This window comes from Paroedura picta, chromosome 6, assembly GCF_049243985.1.
Source record: "Paroedura picta isolate Pp20150507F chromosome 6, Ppicta_v3.0, whole genome shotgun sequence".
In the NCBI taxonomy this organism is placed as follows: domain Eukaryota; kingdom Metazoa; phylum Chordata; class Lepidosauria; order Squamata; family Gekkonidae; genus Paroedura; species Paroedura picta.
Window position 1 is genome coordinate 87,010,409 of NC_135374.1, and position 18,385 is coordinate 87,028,793.

Genomic DNA, 18,385 nt, shown 5'->3' on the forward strand with positions numbered 1-18,385 from the left:
TCCTCCAGAATATAACTGGCCACAGCAATTGACAGTCTGGGAGTTAAATCCTGCAGTCTAGTCACTGCTGGAAAATGGAGTGCTGAAGGGATAGAGACCTTAATAGTCATGAATGTAACAGATTGCACTATTATAGACAAAACTAGTATTAAAGCCCATTTTAAAAAGGGGCGGCAGGCAGGAGGGTGCAAGAGGGTGGCTGCGGTTCCCTTTAGCGTGCAAAGTGGGCTAAAGGGAGTGGGAAGCTGCCCCCCCTGGCGGCGGCGATAGAGCTTTGCGGTCCGCAGGGAAACTGCAAACTCCCCTCCCCTGACTCCCTCCCAGCAGGAGTGTACCTGTGGACTGCAAAGCCCTGTCGCTGCCTCTCTCCTCATGGGCGACAATGGAGGCCGCAGCCACAAGGCTTCTAGCAGGCAAGGAGGGAGAGTGGGACCTGGAGGGGGAGGGCCAATCAGGGAAGACCTGGATGGACAGGGCCCCAGTCAATCTCCTCCCAGGAGGCTGTTTCCCAAATATATATAAGGGAGAGAAATAGTGTTAAAGATAAATCAGAAGAGGCACTTTCCAGTGATACGCAGAAGAAGATAAATCCAACCAGATTCTAATGGCTTTAAAAAATGTAATATAAGGTGATAAAAAGAAATTCTCATACATATTTATACCATTTCCACACCATTCTGCATAGACAGGGCCGCTGAGGCTAAAGAAAGCTAACTTACAAAACAACAGATTCAAGTGGGTAGCCGTATTGGTCTGAAGCAGCACAATAAAACAAAATCAGAGTCCAGGGGCACCTTTAAGGCCAACAAAGATTTATTCAAGGCGTGAGCTTTCAAAGGCAAGCACTCTTACAAAACAATGCAAGCATCTGAACTGACCCATTGGGTAAAGTATTTAAACATTACTCAAGGACCTCCAACAGAGTAGAAGGCTTTTCAGAAGCTACCCAGTGGTGCTAAATACCATGTAAACTGACTCTTGGTGGCCATAATTATATTTTCAACTGCTTTGCTTCCCAAATGGGCCTAAAACTTCTTGCATCTTCCCTCTCCATCCTTTTAACACTCTTCCTTCTGCCCCTGCACAACGCCCCGCCTCTTGACATAACAGCAACACCATCTGTCACTATAGTTAAACAGTTGTTAATGGCTCTCTCTGTCTTTTCTTTTATTCTTTGAATCTCCACCAGCCACCATTGTGAGTTGGGCTCCCCTGGCTATGAGGGCAGCTCCTGTCTCTGGGGAAGGCACTTCTGCTCACATATGGGATGAAGGAAGACGCGACTCACCAATTTTCAGCTATGCTTCCTACCAGCTGCAGGCCTCCCTTTGCCATGCTGCATGCTATTCTAAAGGATCGTGGGACCCCCCCCCCCAAAAAAAAAGGGTTTCCCCCCCAGAGGGAAATACTGTGGGCACACAGAAAACGACAAGTGATAGTTTGTTCCAGTTTTGATCCCTCTTAAAAAACAGAGTGTTTCTCACTGTATTACATACGAGGAGCTTGTAGAATTGGAAGGGATCTCCAGAGTCATCTAGTCCAACCCCCTGCACAATGCACGAACTTACAACTACCTGCCTACCCACAGTCACCCCGATTTTATTCCCAGATGATCCCCACCACCACCAAAAATCTCTTCAAAATACCATGAAAGGCACCAGCGGGCTTTCCTCTCTCTCACAGCAACTCTACCATCATCTGAGTTATTCTCGGCAAGGTTAGCCCTTCAATCCATGACATGTGGATAAAGGATACTGTCCCAAAAGAACAAGCCATGGATGGAAGGAAATCGTAACTTTGCCAAGGGCAAGCTGAGTAAGGCTACAAGAAAAGTGAACAGGTCTCTATTCAAGCATTGCCTAGCAATAAAGCCAGCTCATTAGCCCCACTTCTGGTGTACTGGCTGGTTTCCTGTAATATTAGAGAGGGTTCACCAACACTGTTAACAGCATAAGAAGGGTTACAGAATTCAGCAACTGAGCACAGCTGCTCTGAGCACAGCTGCTCTGTAGGGAAGCAGAAGGCTGAGTTCTTCTTCTTTATTCCAAGCATGGTTTTAATTTTTCTTTGGTTCAAACCTCAGAGGAGGGGAAATGGGCTTGGCAGGAAGGGGAGGAGTGAACTGCCACAGTGGCAGAAGGACTCTCTCAGGTTCATCCTCAGTCACGCAGGACACGTTTGTTTTGCTTTTGATTTTACTCCGGAGTCCCCATTTTAAAATGGCTGGTATTTGGTTTTGAAAGGTAAATTTTAAATATTCTTACAAATTTTAAATCAGAAAAAATCAAGCTCTTGCATATATCTGCTCCTGGCATTCCTGGTGGGAATCCAAGATCTCAGAACTCAACGTTTTATTTTCTGGAACTTCATATTTTCCTGTTCCTATATAAACCGCAATCTTTGCCCCCATATATTAGTTTTAGGGAACATTTGTTTTGAATAACGAACTTAGGAAGAACACAAATCACCAACTTTGCTTCTTGCAAAGTAAAACTCTACCTGGAATTATTGCAAGGTTCTTAATTCCGCTGAAACACAGCAGCAAGCCCAGTACCTTTTTTGAGAACCTAAGCACCAAATAACTGGAATTCTGAAATTATGAATGCCCAACCAGTGAATGATCACATAAAAAGCCATCTGTGGGTTTTAGTAATAAGCCATTAACTGCTCTTTTACAGACCATCCTCAAATCCCTAAGCAATATTTCACACACCACTTCCAACATCAACAATAAAACCATGTCTTCCAACTACAGCAGTATGGAAAATCTCTGAAGTAAGACTGTAGTATAATCTTTTAAAATTGTAGCATCATTAACAAAGTGAAATATAGAGCCAAAAGGCACGACTGTCAGAACTTCCTGTGGAAGCCAGTCTTCAAAGCCAAGCTTGATTCTCCCAGACAAGACAATAGAGTTTCTTGACCAGAGTAAGCTACCGCTGTATCATCATTGGTACTTCCAAGTTTGTCCTAGATTGCAAAGGCTGCATATAACAGTTTCACAGTTTTACAACCATACTGAAAAGTCTGAGTACAACACTCTGGCAACTATTGCTTTCTATTGGCCCCCAAAGACATATTCAGTTCAACCCATTGTTCTAGCTTGTTCAATAACAAGGAAGACTGCAATACAAGAACAGGATAATTGGGCAGTAATTTCTTGTACTAATTTTACAGAACACAGGAACTACAGCGTTCATCTCTTATACCTTCTAGATCTTGCTAAAGCATTCATCAATGGGGGAATGGAGCAAAAACAGGCACAGTTGATTCTTGAATGGACATTCTTAAAAAATCTTGGTTATATCTTCCCCAGGAGCTCTGTTACACTGGAGCCTTCAAATTGATCTTCAGACTCTGATGACTGTGGTCTCTTTATGGTCCAGATCATTTCTGAAAACTTGTTTGGAACAGGCTTCCTATGCCTATTTCCATTAGTCAAAATTTTGTGTGGGATTTCTTTGGTCTGTCAGCTAGCCACAACAGTCTGAACTGCCACAGTTTCTTCTACTTTTCTAATAAGCATTTGTATTCATGTTGTTATTATATTATTGTCTGACTCAGTGTTTCTGGCCAGTCTACATAATTCTATCTGGCAAGACTCGAGATCTGAATCTCAAGCAAATTCTGAAAGATCTCAATTTCTTCCTTTGAAGCCAGCCAAGTCTGACAATAAATAAACATATTGCAATCCTCAATTGCATAATAGTCAAAATAATTTCTGTAAATGAGCTTTTGTTCTATTTATAACTTACAACCAAAACCAAATCAAGTTGCATGAAGCTTAAGCCACAAATAACTTGACTGAGTTAAAAAAGAACAGTCTTTGGCAACGCAGTCAGAGAAGGAAACTGAGCAGAGAAGAATCATAAGCTGTAGACACACACTGAAAATTCCATTGTTTAGTCATTGTACATTTACACAAGTGAGATTGTATCGAATATTTCAAAAATCACCCTTTAGGGCTTAACAGTTGAAGAGGGCTTAACAGTTGAAGAATTAACAGGTAGAATTCCCAAAGCATAGGGTGTAGGCTCAGCATCTTGGAGCCAGCCAAACATTTCTGGTGATTTTCTCACCTGATCCCAAGGTGGTCCCAAATCATCACCTTTGTTCTGTTCATCTGAGGGTCCCTGATTCACCAGGATCAGTATTTCACAAGGCACGGTGAGGGGAGCACAAGAAAGTGCTCTGCAGACAGAATGTTCACTTTAATTCAAGACCCTGATTTATAAGGTCACATCCAGTCCAATACCTTGACTGTTTCCATACTAGTGATATTGTTGGATTTTCATTTTAAAGGGGTGACTTTTTCATCCGTTTCCACAGGCAAAGTCCTGAATTGCCCACACATTTGGCCTGCAGTACAGGAATCCCCAGAAAACCAACTTCATCTTTTCAAACTCTGTCTAACTGGGTCAAATTTGGGGCTGCCCAATACAGAAAGGCATGCAATCAGGTTTTCCCTTAAACCTGCCATTCTGAGTTGTTTGTGACACGCCTTTCTTCATCACTGTCCTCCTTCCCCCTCCCTCCTTCCATTCTGAAAAATCTGACTTTAAAAATTGGGGGGGGGGTGATTGCATTACAACGCTGTTTCTAAGTTTTTTTAAAAACAGTGGCAGTCTTACAGAGCAGCAGTATAATGTTAGAGTTTTCTTTAAAAATACACTCAGGAAAATTGGGGGAGAAGGGGGATAATCAAGGGCAGAGAAGGGTGGGATTAAGGGGTGTAACGAAAACAAAGGTACAAGCAAGCACCATTTTGCAAAAAGCACTTTTTTTTGAAAAGGGGAAGGGAGTAAAGCATGATGGGAGGCTGCCTCTCTCAGTGCGTAAAGCATGTCGCAAATTTCGGCCTGAAAAATAAGAGGAGGAAAGCCCAAAAACGAAAACACTAGTCAACTCGCATCATCCAAAGAAAATCCAAAGGGAGGCTAAAACAAGGTATGTCTCCTAATGCGGAAATGGTCTTTGATTGCTTTCACAATAGTACAATAGCCTGTCCAGTTTCGTTCACTTTTTTTCAATGAGGAAATATTCCAATCTGGCTATGATAAATATGTAGAGTGAACTAAGCTTCACAAACTAAGGCAGAATATTTTGTAAAGCCTGTGCCTTCCTCACATGCCCAATCCTGTCTTTCCAGTGAAGATATGACTCCAATTGTGACTCTAAACCATATATTAACATTTTCAAATTAGATGGCACTTAAATGCACAAGAAAGGGAGGATGAACATATTACCTTTTATATTATGTTAGGGGTCAACATACAAGTACACACAGAGGTACAAATGTCCATAACTGCTTCTCATACAAAGGTGTGAGAGTTGTTTCCTCCTATGTGAATACCACAAATATATAGGCATGGCTGACCACATAGGTCTTTCCCTCCTCTTCCCCCCATGTGACAATTCCCTCATGGATCCGGTGCTTGAAAAATTGTAATATAGTTGTTCATGACCTACTAATCCAGTTGAATGACTTTGGTGCCATTATTTACAGATCTCATTCTCAATAAAGAAGAAGAAGAAGAAGAGTTGGTTCTTATATGCCCCTTTTCTCTCCCCAAAGGAGTCTCAAAGTGGCTGACAATCGCCTTCCCTTTCCTCTCCCCACAACAGAGACCCTGTGAGGGAGGGGAGGCTGAGAGAGCCCTGATAGTACTGAAGAAGAAGCGTTGGTTCTTATATGCTGCTTTTCTCTACCCAAAGGAGTCTCAAAGCGGCTCACAGTCGCCTTCCCTTTCCTCTCCTCTGTGGGGTGGGTGAGGCTAAGAGAGCCCTGATATTACTGCTCGGTCAGAACAGCCTTATCAGTGCTGTGGCAAGCCCAAGGTCATCCAGCTGGTTGCATGTGGTGAAGGGCAGAATCAAACCCGGTTCACCAGATTAGAAGTCTGCATTCCTAACCACTACACCAAGCAATAAAAGCAATAGGCCTGAAATGTAAGTGGGTAACATATTTAGTATTAACAGAGGACCATGAACAGCTACTAGAAACAGATTGAAGCGAGCCATGAAAGAGGTAAATACCTCCTGTTGTAGTCTCTAAAAATGGTGCTTCCCCAAGCAGCAGTAGCACCGAAAGGAAGTTGAAGGGGACTCTAGATGCTGGCAGGGGCTCATGGGAATTGTAGTCCATGGACATCTGGAGGGCCGCAGTTTGACTACCCCTGCTCTAGACTAATCATTTAATATTTTAAATATTTAATAAATCATCATCATCATCATCCACTGATTGCAAGCATTGGGCATACTAATTTAGCACACCCAGTACTCACAAAAGTCTCTGACTGGAAGCACACTTTAAGGGGGGGGGGGGAAACAGGATAGATCATCTTCAGAAATGTTGAAAGCATCTAATAGATTAAGTGGATTTCTCATTTGGAGAAATGATTAGGATCAATTTTGCTTTTTTAGCTTGGTTTCTCTGTATGAGTCAGGCAACAGTCAGATTCTTTGTGTATTTCTATTGAGTCACTTTCCTAGAAGGGGGCGGGGGAATTTTTACATAAATTTGATACCTGGGCAAATTAAGGCAGTTATTCGTACAACAAAATGACCAAATAAGATGCCTGATTTCAAGCTAACATTTAAAACGTACCAGATGGCATACTATTTCTATGGCCCCTCATCCTCAATTATTTCTTTTGCCTAATTAATAGGCATCAGTGCCTATTTTTATGCATGTGAGAAGAGCCCCACCAGATCAGATCAAGGGTCCATCGTCCAGCATTCTGTTTTCCACAGTATGCAGTTGGATGCTTCCCCCAAAATCCACATACCGGGGGATGAAGGCCCTTTGCATTCTGGTTTGCATTCTGGTAATATCTCTTCAAAAGAAAACTTCCTCTGAAAAAGGAGGTTCTATTTTGCAGTCTCCATAAATTTGCCTAAATCCCCTTTCAAACCATCAAAGACAACGATAACTATATCTAGTCCAGTAAATTCCATATAGCAAGTAAATGCCGAATGTCCCTCAAATTAATTTGTGTGACCCAAAGTTCTCTCATATTATAAGGAGGGAAGGGAATCTATTTGAGATCCCAGGGCAGAGCCACCCATGTATCTGTGGAGATCCGTAGTTTTTATTATGGTTCCATATCTTATTTTAATAGCGCTTAGTGCTATGAAAACAAAGATGTCATGCTGCACAGTTTCTAGAAGAGTTTTCCTACACAACATAAAATTGATTGATTTTACTCTTATATGAAAATTCTGGGTAACTCAACTAAATTGGCTGGCACCAAATTCAGCATGACCAAAAGAAAGTACTACAAGATTTGGTGATGACATAAGATGGTAATGCAGAAGGATTTTGCATGAAGGACAGATTTATCAGCAGCATACAGCCAACAAATTAGCTCAGGATGATTCCACAATCATACATCTGTTCAATTACTTTGGGCAACATACCCTAAAGTATAGATTCAAGTGGGTAGTTGTGTTGGTCTGAAGTAGCACAACAAAAATTACAGTCCAACAGTACCTTTAAGACCAGCAAAGATTTATTCAAGGAGTGAGCTTTTGAGTGCATGCACTCTTCCTCAGATTAATGAACAACCATCATAACAGTGGAAATTAGGGTTGAGCGCATATGGCACACTTCGGTGAGCACCGACGCCCGAGGCGGCCAGCGCCATGGCACAGAGGGGCAGCAGCACACTAGTTAGTGCCCGCCCACAGCTTGTGTGCCACCACCACCCCTCCCATCCAAGGCAAAAGCTAATTATAGTGAATTATGGTAAATTAGTAAACTGTGTCAACAACATCCAAATTCAGCCATATGATGCCACATGATAATTCTTTGCTAAAACTGCCAATCAGTCCCCTTAAGTTCAGTTGTAGTTCATAAAAACATTGGAGAAATAAAGCTGACTACGTTAGTAATTAATCGCTGTCACTTTACCAGTTGTTGCTGGGCCCATCCATCTCCACCCAAGTGTGAAAACATCCCTGCAAGTGATGTTGCACCTACACCATCAAAGGCTTATTCACTTGCTCATCTTCTAATATTGTCAACAATGCCCCTCTGTTCTCTACATAGGGCAAACAGGTCAAACCCTTCGGCAAAGAATTAATGGACAGAAGTCTGACATCAAAAACCACAGGATTGAAAAACCTGTAGGGGGAAATTTAGACTGAAATGGACAAACTTATGTTAATATCAGTTTATTGTAAACACTTGAACCACAGTGACTTTGACATATCCATGGTCTAGATATAAGGCAGCTTTGCGAATTCAAGCAACATCATCATCATTTCTATGCATAAAATTATGACCATATACCCTGACAACATGCTGAAGGTTCCTACTGGTGGAATTCCCCCTACTCCATGGTCAATTTCTGCTCTTGCTCAGGATTACACACCCCCTCCCTTTCCTTCAGGCTTGCTGTGAAGGGAGTCTAACAGCCTGATTGAGGCAAGAGCAATTCAGGGGAATCTGTGGGCATGTGTGCACTTTCCTTTTGAGGGGAAAAAGGTTTCCCCTTCTACCTGACAGTTGGCTTACAAGGAGGCCACAGAAAAGCCCCTTCTCAAAATACTGCTGTGACCAGCCTCACTGCTGGAGGGAAGATGCAGCCAAACCATGTATGTTTCTTCTCCACCACTCTCAGAACATTTGAGGCTTACTGTGCAAGGTTGTTGTGCAGATGAAACTGTTGTGGGGGTTCTTTTGCCTTCTGTTTCATCTCTACATCAACCTGTGTGGAAATCCTCAAATGTGTGTGTGTGTTTTTTTTAAAAAACACAACAGCCCTGTCTACCCCCCAAAGCAGCAAATTCTGCCTGGAGAGCTTATCTTTATAGTCTGGAGATGAGCTGTAATTCCAGGAGATCTCCAGGCCACACCTGGAGGATAGCTACCCCTGGGTTGGAAATATTCCTTGTGGTTTGAAAGTGGGGCATCAAAAGGGTATAATGCATCCCCCCCACCCTGACCACCCACATAGTGCCCCCAGCCTATTTCAGGTCAAGAAAATATTGCAGAGAGGAGCTAAGGTGCCTGATAGGTGTAGGTTCATGTTCTGGAGTTCCACACTTCCTAGGTGTGCTTGAACCTGATTTGAATCAGGACTCTTGTGCACAGAGAGACCTCCTCTTAGGGTTGCCAGCTTCAAAATGAGGCACAAAACCCACACCAAACCATGAGCTAGCACCCGTTGCATTACAGCACACAACGGACTTTACTACTAGTTTCACTTATCAAATGCCCATAGGTGATATAATATAAAAGAGCAAAAAGGAAATAGTTCAGATTACAGCCCACTAAAATAAAAACAGTTCTACCCAGCACCAGAATCTTGCTTTCCGTAATCAGTCGGAGATAATGAAAGAATTACATTTTTAGCATCGGACTATCAGGCAGTTCTTATGACATAGAGCAGACTCATCTTACCAAGTCATTTAACAGATTCCTTTCTCATCCAAAACAAATTCTCTGCCTTGTCCGTTATGAGCTGTTCCGAGTTATCAGTGCTAATGATTCATAGAAGGCTCATCGCTAAACTAGGACCTCTGCCATCATTTTCCAGGCAACATTGATTAGCGAGATCAGGCAATATTGAAAACAGACATTCACCTCTTTGATGCTGTATGAAGAACTGCAATAGCAAATTTTCACTCTCAACAATTCACAACCACCAGTTCTCAGAACACCAGAAAAAGAAGCATTCATATCAACAATGTTAGGTAGGAAAACTGACATTGTACCATAAAAGATCTATTTTGCAAAGAGGTAGGATGCTCAGTATTAACTACATCAATAATCCGCAAAATGTGTTCCAGAAACACCTGGGGTCAGCAAGAAGACCTATAACTGTGGATAAGCTAACCTCAAAAAATGCCTTGCCTATTAACTTTCCTTTGAAATTTGCACTTTCAGGGGAGCTGTGCTCCAGCAATTGCTGCTTACTGTATCTCAGATTACTCAGCACACCCCTTACACTTGATCAAGTGGTCCATATCTAACGGTGGGAGGAGCTAATCTTCTGGACAAAAGAGGAGCCATTCCTTACTGTATCTCACCTGACATATCCTGATAGACAACCAAGAGACATATTGTCATTGCTATTTACTTCCAGCTAGGTTTACCCTCTGAATCTAGATTCAAATGAGTAGCCGTGTTGGTCTGAAGTAGCACAATAAAATCAGAATCCAGTAGCACCTTTAATACCAACAAAGATTTATTCAAGGTGTGAGCTTTCAAGTGCAAGTACTCTGCTGTTTGGCAGAGAGTTATCATGTGGCTGTATTTGGATACTGTGACAGTTTACTAATGTAACAAGATTAACTTTTGCTTATATATTCCTACTGTTATGGTCAGTTCTTAGTCTGACAAAGAGTGCTTGCGAAAGCTCACGCCTTGAATAAATCTTTGTTGGTATTAAAGGTGCTACTGGACTCTGATTTTATTGTGCCTCTGAATTTAGTATGATCTCGCTCCTAGTACTAAATAGAAGTAAACAATATTCTTAACAAACATGCAGTTTGTTTTCTTCTAAACATCTGTTAGCATTTGAGCTGCTATCCTCCTTTCCCTATAACTTGCTTCTTCTAGTTTCAGCTACAATTGTTGAATTACAATCTATTGGGGGGGGGGGGAGTATTCTACTCCTTCCATTATTGGGTAACTTAGATGAGCTCTACCTAAAAGGCATGGGTATAATACACTGATGCTTTCATTATATACAAAGAAATAGTCTTCAAGCCAAGAGTTGTAATTACACTTTTGCCTTACATCATCCTCAGTTAGCAAAGCAGGCCTAACAACTGAAGAACACACACATTCATCAAAAGACTTTTCAATAAAAGTGATTCATGCGTGTAGCTGAAAATCAGCGAAAGAAGAGACTGAATGATTTATTTGGACATTAACACGTTCCTTGACAAGGAACTTTTGCTTGGCCTCAGGTGGTGGGAGGGCCAAAGGTATTAAAAGGAGTGCCATCAATCTCCAGTTTTGATCTACTTATTCCCTTCAATGTGTTTCCCCCTGCAATTAAACCTTAAAAAATGGTAACTGTATAAACTAAGGCTGTGATTCCTGTTTGCTTCTTAAATCTGTTAAATATCTTCATTATGTTATATTCTAATTTACTATTCACTCTCTTATCTATATGTATAGACTTGTTATTTCTATTTCATTGTATTGGAAGAATGTGCATGCACATCAAAGCTTATACTTTGAATAAAACATTATTGGTCTTAAAGATGCCACTGGACCCAAACTTTGTTCTGCTGCTCCAATCAAACAGACTACCCACCTAAATCTACTAAGATCTAAGTCCAATTTCCCCCCTTTTAAAAGAATTTCTAGCTCTTTTTTTCTCAGAGACTTCAAAACACTTAAAACTCAAGATATTTTAGCGCTGTAATGAAAAGGGTACATAGGTCTCATCTGTATATCTTCCAGAGGAATCCATTGTTTTCTATTGCTATAAAGCATCACTAACATTAATTGCAACTCAAATGGCTGTGCTAATTTTGAGAGAGGGGTTAAACAGCTGCCATGTGAAAAAACACATTTTGCCACTATGTCTACAAAGCAGTAACAGCCAATCTGAGCTCCGGAGTACCTGCAAAGTGGGAATGCACTGCACATTTACAGACGTAGGTCAAAAAGTAATATGTTAAGTACGACAAATTATAAAGGTCAGGGATAGCAGGCTTGGACTAAGAAGTCCCAGACTGTGGTCATATGGCTGATTTCAGCAGAGATTCATTTGCAAGTAAGTTTATTTATAACTTAGATAATGATGTTCTCAGCCTATAGATGTTGTGGAAAGGAAAGACAGAGTAAATAGACTAAAAAAGGAGTCAAAATGATGAAAAAGGAAAAAGAGCCAAAATTGTGGGAAAGGAAGCCAAGTATCAAATGGCAGTGGTTATGCATGCGTCATGGAGTGTTTTTGGAAACATATTTGTTGTGCATTTTTAAAGCTTACCCTTGATCACTTAGTATATTTCAATGCATAGACAAAAACAATGCGCTTTCTCTTTTGGACAATGTTTCTAGAGCAATCCCAAGCATACCCATCCGTGCCCACCAACAGAAAATCAGCAATTTTAACAAGCATTGACCAAAAGCATCTTTCAGTGTCATCACAAGACTCTTCCTGAAGGCCTGTTCAAAATGGATGAACATCTGTCTTAGCGTACAGCAAGCAGTAGTAAATACACAACCTCACAGACGATTCATTCCAGCGACTGTTCGGGTTTACAAGGAGCCCAGCAGCTACAAGGCACATCCATCCACCCCACCCCCCAAATGCCCTAAGTGGCAGCGGGATGCCGTGACCCTGCCCTGGCACCACCGAAGGCGGCTCCTTCCCCTGCCAAACGGGCCCCCTCAAGTTTCTGCATCGCACCAAAGCAGCGCCTCGACCCCAGCGCGAGCAGCGAATCCGCCCTCAGCGCCCGCTCTTCTGTTGTCATTCGCAGATGCCCCCGACAGCGCGCCCGCGCTCCCAGCCGAGGCCGCCCGGCCAATGCAGCGGGACCCCCACCCGGGAGGAAGCCCCCCTGGCCCGGGGGAGCCGAAGACGTGCTCAGCCTCCTCCCGCAGGGACAGCTCCGCGCTCGGCACCAAAGGCCGCCGCTCCTGCCAGCCCCAGCCCGGGGTTGGGGGGGGGGGGGCTGCCCTCTCCTCCGCTCCCTGCAGAGAGGCCACCCAGCGCGGGGCGGCGGGAGAGCCCTCTTGCTTACCTCGCGGCTGCCGGGGGGTCCAGGTGAGCCCCGCTCCGCTCCGCTCACCGAGCCCTGCAGCGCATGCCGGGCGGAGGCCGACCTGCCCCTCCCGCTTCGGGCCCGGGGAGCCACTGCAGCCCCTCCTCCCCGCTGCGGCTGCTCCCCACGCCCCAGGGCAGCTCCCGCCGCAGCAGCCCCGGCGCCCCAACCCGCTCCGACGCCGCCGGCTGCTATGACGCCACAAACCACGCCGGCTCCTCCTCCGGCGCACGCGCTCCCCTACTGGACAGCGGCCGCCACTGCAGCCCCGCCCCGCCTTCCCGGGAAAGGGACGTCCCCGCGCCCAGGTCGTCTTGGCCGCGCCCCCCAAGCAGGGCGGGATGGCTGGTCCGGCTCGACCTCTCTCCCAAGACCCAGGCAATCCCGAAACTCCGTTCTGCCTCGCGCGCATAACTGCAGGCATTGTTATCACTTCTTCCACGTCCTCCAGTTAGAAGGGGCGTTGGGAAAATGGGCATTTCCGTTAAGCAAAATTTCAGATCAGAACTCTTCTTCACAAACGCAGGACTGTTAACACATCCACTTGGCCGCCTCTTGGGGTGAGTTAGCATCTCCTTTACACGGGGGGCGGGCGGGGACAGGTAGATGTTTGGGTGGTGCTTTTGGGACTTATTTGACCAGAGAAAACGCCAAGAGCCTTTCTTCAGATTAAAAGCGCCTAAACCCAGGTCTACTAAAGACAACGAAGACAACGTACTTAGAATGGTGTAACTTGGCTGAGGAAGTTTCCAGCACTGATGCCACAGAACTGTAATAATTTATATTCAATTATATTCGACACTGGTATTCTGCAGTATCTGCCACTAAGAACACTTTATTCCATTCTTGCAAAGGTCAAACAATAAAGGCTACATCACAATCTCATATATAGAATAGGTGTATGTTAAGAATGACACATTTATAGATCCATCAGTAACAAAAGTAGCAACCAATCTGTTTTGAATTATAATCTTGTTTTCTATAGCTTTGAACTCCTTGAAAGCTTGCTTTCAGATAAATCTTCAGGAACAAAGCAATATGAATGATACTTCGGTTCAAATAGGAGTGTGACCTAAACAGATGCAAATTTAAAAAACCCTTTAACTGTGGTGTTATTAAAACACACTCCTTTTCTCATTTCTAATACGGTCATACTAATCTAATACGGCTGTAATACTGTATTAAGCTTCTTAAGGGTGTTGCGTTACATTGAAAATAATTGGGACCCCCACCAGGAAGGGGCTTGCCATCGCCCCCAGTTTACATCTGATCTACATCTGATTGACATAGCCAGGAAAAGATGCAATGAGGAAAAAAAGGGGAAAATGGGGGATTGTGTGATCGCCATCTTGCTGTTTTTATCTGTTAGATTGTATTTTATGGGTTTTAAAATATTTTTACTATGTTGTGAGCCACCATGAACCAGCTTGGCTGAGAATGGCGGAGTAAAAATATATAATAAATATAATAATGTGATCAATATTGTATCGTAAATTGCATATTTTTGTTTTGGAATTCTTTAAAAAAAACTTGACTGTGATGTCAAAAATAAAAAATATTGTGCAGAGATAAGTCATTGCAGGTGGTAGTCCCCAAGGAGTGTCAGCAGAGAAAAAAGTCTAGACATTCAAAACAGTTCCACAGGGCCTGCAAAAGGGAGCTCCTCCACAAGGCATTTGGTTGAAGTTGACCTGAACCACTGCTTCCCATTGTCCCCCAAGCCTCCCTCTGATGACAATCACTACAGATCCGCCCAACCCACTGGGCCTTCAGTATGAGTTGATCAATGTTCTCCCCAGTATTCTATCGTTCTACAATGTTGTTTATTGTTTAGAAATTATTATTACAAATTGACTTACCTGTATCATTCCTGTTTTATGTAAACCACCCTGAGTCTTCAGAGAGGGCAGTATATAAATACAGTAAATAAAATAAATATAAATACCTATTTCCTGTATTCTTTTGGGGCTTACTCTGTATTCCATAGTGATCCTGAAGCCAGTAAATTTTGCTACAACCAATTAGGCACCACACAGACAACAACGCACTTTAGCCATATCCGTACCAGCCAAGTTCTGAGAGTTTCATGTGCATAGATGTTATAGTCAGGCAGTATGAAGACATCAGAATTCTGTTAATTTAGTCTTCAACAGAAACTGTGCGATCAGTTTTTTAAAGACAGATTCTTAAAGACTAGCAAATTAGTAATGAAGGCGGGCTTCTTACCAAAGAGAAATGTTAAAGATAATATGAGAGTAGTACTAGACATCCTTGAATATTATGAGAAACATTGCGAAAAGAAGGTGGCTTTAATTTTTGTTGATGCTGAAAAAGCATTTGACAATATTTCTTGGTATTTTATGATGCAAGTTTGTGAAAAGATGCAGATGGGGGAACAGTTTTTGAAGAGTATAAGATCAATTTACCTAGATCAAAAGGCAAGAATTATAATAAATAGTGAGTTATCAGAAGAATTTAGAATATATAGAGGGACAAGGCAAGGGTGTCCACTCTCACCCCTACTTTTTATATTAGTTCTTGAGGTATTATGTAACAAAGTTAGATCTGAACAAGGGATTAAGGGCACTAAAATTGGTCAGCAGGAATATAAATTGAGAGCATTTGCTGATGATGTGGTCTTCTTTTTAGAGGATCCTTTAAACAATATGAATGAAATGTTGGAAGTTATTAAGGACTTTGGTCAGGTAGCAGGATTTAAGATGAATAAAAGTAAAACGAAATTATTGGTTAAAAATATGAAGCATGAAGAAGTGGTAAATTTACAGCAGATGAGTGATTTGAGATGTGAAAAAAAGGTAAAATATTTGGGTATCTGGTTGACTAATCAAAATATAACACTATTCCGTAATAATTATGAGAAAGTATGGGAGGATATTAAGAAAGATCTAATTTTATGGAATAAACTTAACCTCTCTCTGTTAGGAAGGATTTCAGCTATAAAAATGAATGTGTTGCCAAGGATGATGTATTTATTTCAATCAATCCCGATTATAATTAAGAAAAATTGTTTTTTAAAATGGCAGAAAGATATTCAAAATTTTGTTTGGGCAGGGAAGAGACCAAGAATTAGTTATAGAATCTTATCAGACTCAAAGGAAAGAGGGGGGCTATCTCTTCCAAACCTATATCTATATCATGAGGCTGTTAAATTAGTTTGGACTAAAGAATGGGTGACATTGCAGGATACCAGACTATTAGATCTTGAGGGTTTTGATAGACGATTTGGATGGCATGCTTACATGTGGCATGATAAAGAGAGGATACATAAAGATTTTAAGAATCATTTTGTAAGAAGAGCCTTACTGCAGACATGGAATAGATATAAAGTTAGGTTAGAGAGGTATACCCCACTTTGGATTTCTCCTAAAGAGATAGTTAAAAGACCAGAAAAGAATATGAGAGAGCAGTGGATTAGATACAGAGATATTTTGACTAACTCAAAAGAAGGTACTAAAATGTTGAGGTGGGAAGAAACGTCTGAGGCAGTAGATGGATGGTTTCAGTACCACCAGTTATATGCATGTTTTAAGAGAGACAAAGCAACGGGCTTTAGTTTTGAGAAATCCAGATTTGAGTTAGAGATAATAGACAAGGATGAGAAACTTATATCAAAGGCTTACAAAATGCTACTAGAGTGGGACACTGAAACGGAAAGTGTTAAATCAGTCATGGTTAAGTGGGCCAAAGATCTAGGCTATCCAATAGATATGGAGACTTGGGAACATTTATGGAAGAAACAAATTAAGTTTTCAGATAGGTATGATTTGAGGGAAAATTTTTATAAAATGTACTTTAGGTGGTACTTAACTCCATCAAAATTGGCAAAATGGTCTCAGGATATTGACAAGAGATGTTGGAAATGTAAGATAAATGAAGGCCACTTTTTCCATATGTGGTGGAGCTGCCCCAGGATGGTTAAATTTTGGAACAAAATATATGTAGAACTTAAGAAAATGCTGGGTGTTAACTTCAAAAAGAAACCAGAACTATTTCTATTAGGTATAACGAGAGATGAAATACCTAAAGAATTGAATATATTGTTATTGTATGCCATAACAGCAGCCAGAATGGTGGTAGCAAAAGTTTGGAAAACAAAGGAGACCCCATCGCTGGAGGATTGGAAAATGAAATTATTGGATTTTTCAAAAATGGCTAGACTCACAGCATTGTTTAAGGACACAGACTTAGAAAAGTATAAAAACCAATGGAGACCATTTTGGAATTATATGGGGGAAACATATATAAATTTGGAGTGGGAATCCTCAGTTGAGATTTAAATAGGAGGTTCAGAATTTGTTTATTTGCATCTGTCTCAGTGTACAAAAATTATACAATATGTTGTATAAAGTGTTACTGGAAGTTTAACCATGTTATATTGGAAGACTACAAGATTTATGTTATTATGGAAATGTATTATTAATAAAATTTACTAATTAAAAAAAAAAAAGTAATGACATGAGCTGCATTTATATTAATTTCCCTTTCAAGCAAGAGAATCACATGAAAGGAATTACCATAAAAATTAAAAATAGGAGGCCAAGGGCTATTTCATTAGGTACATTAATATAATGTTCAGGAAGCTTACTTGGCCACTTTCGAAAAACATTAAATCTCTTTTTAGAAACATTTTAAAACACTTAGGTTTTTTAATTGTTACTACTCAACCACTAAACAGGATCTCGGAGAACCCAGTTCAGCTGTTATACGGCATCGGTAAGGCATTCTCACTCAGTTCTCTGGGTTGTGACTTTCCTCAGAAGAGAAGGGGTAAGCTAATGTATGAATGGCTTAATAGATTAAATAGTCTAGGAATATAATGCCAGAGCAGAATAAGGGCATTTCACCTATTCAGAACTGAACAGTGGCCACTTTATCATAGCCACTGAATAAATCCCAGTGCCCAGACATGCAATTTTTTTCAGATTTAGGGCCATAAGAATATAAGAGAAGCCATGTTGGATCAGGCCAATCACCCATCCAGTCCAACACTCTGTGTCACATAGTGGCCAAACCCTGGTGTCATTAGGTCTACCAGTGGGGCAAGAATTGCAGAAGCCCTTGCACTGTTAACCCCCCCCCCAAGCATCAAGAATATGGAGAATCACTGCCCCATCTGTCCCTTGTGGATAATAGCCACTCAGACACGTTAGGCCTGCAGCCTTTCTCCTGTGGCCTCTAGTCATTGCTTGGTGGTCAGCACTGTTTGTTACCCTTTCAGTGGCCAGTCCTAACCAATTTCCTTCTGGAGCAGTAACAAAACCATTCCGTCTCCTGCTTTCACCCTAGATTTAGTTTAAAACCTGCTCTACCATCTTTTTGATTTTTAGTGCCAGCAGCCAGGTTCCATTTCAGGACAAAGTGAAGGACATCTCTTTGGTAGCAGTCCTGCTTGTTCCAAAAAGCATCCCAGTGCCTAACAAACATAAATCCTTCCTCTCTACACCATTGTCTCATTCATGCATTGAGATTCCTAATTTGTGTCTAACAGGCGTACATGGAAAAGGCAGCAAGAAGGCTACCTTGAGTCTCCAGCATAGTAGCCAAATTTTCCCTTCAGAACAACATGAGTACATTTCCCTTCATCACTGGTGCCAATTATTCTTCCAATGAAGCCATAGTTGCATGCAAC

General features: G+C 41.8%; 1 protein-coding gene across 12 annotated transcripts in view; it reads right to left on the reverse strand.

Annotated features, from left to right (window-relative positions):
* The window catches only part of INPP4A (inositol polyphosphate-4-phosphatase type I A), a 102,163-nt gene extending 89,270 nt beyond the window's left edge, over positions 1–12,893 (reverse strand). For 5 of the 12 annotated variants that reach the window (XR_013232074.1, XM_077343463.1, XM_077343459.1 and 2 more), the window contains exon 1: positions 12,715–12,890. The gene's annotated coding sequence lies outside the window, so the exon portion shown is untranslated. Of the gene's footprint in view, positions 1–12,714 lie in introns of all 12 variants that reach the window. The other 7 variants (XR_013232070.1, XR_013232069.1, XM_077343457.1 and 4 more) reach the window with 3 other exon arrangements.
* Positions 12,894–18,385: the final 5,492 nt, after the last annotated feature.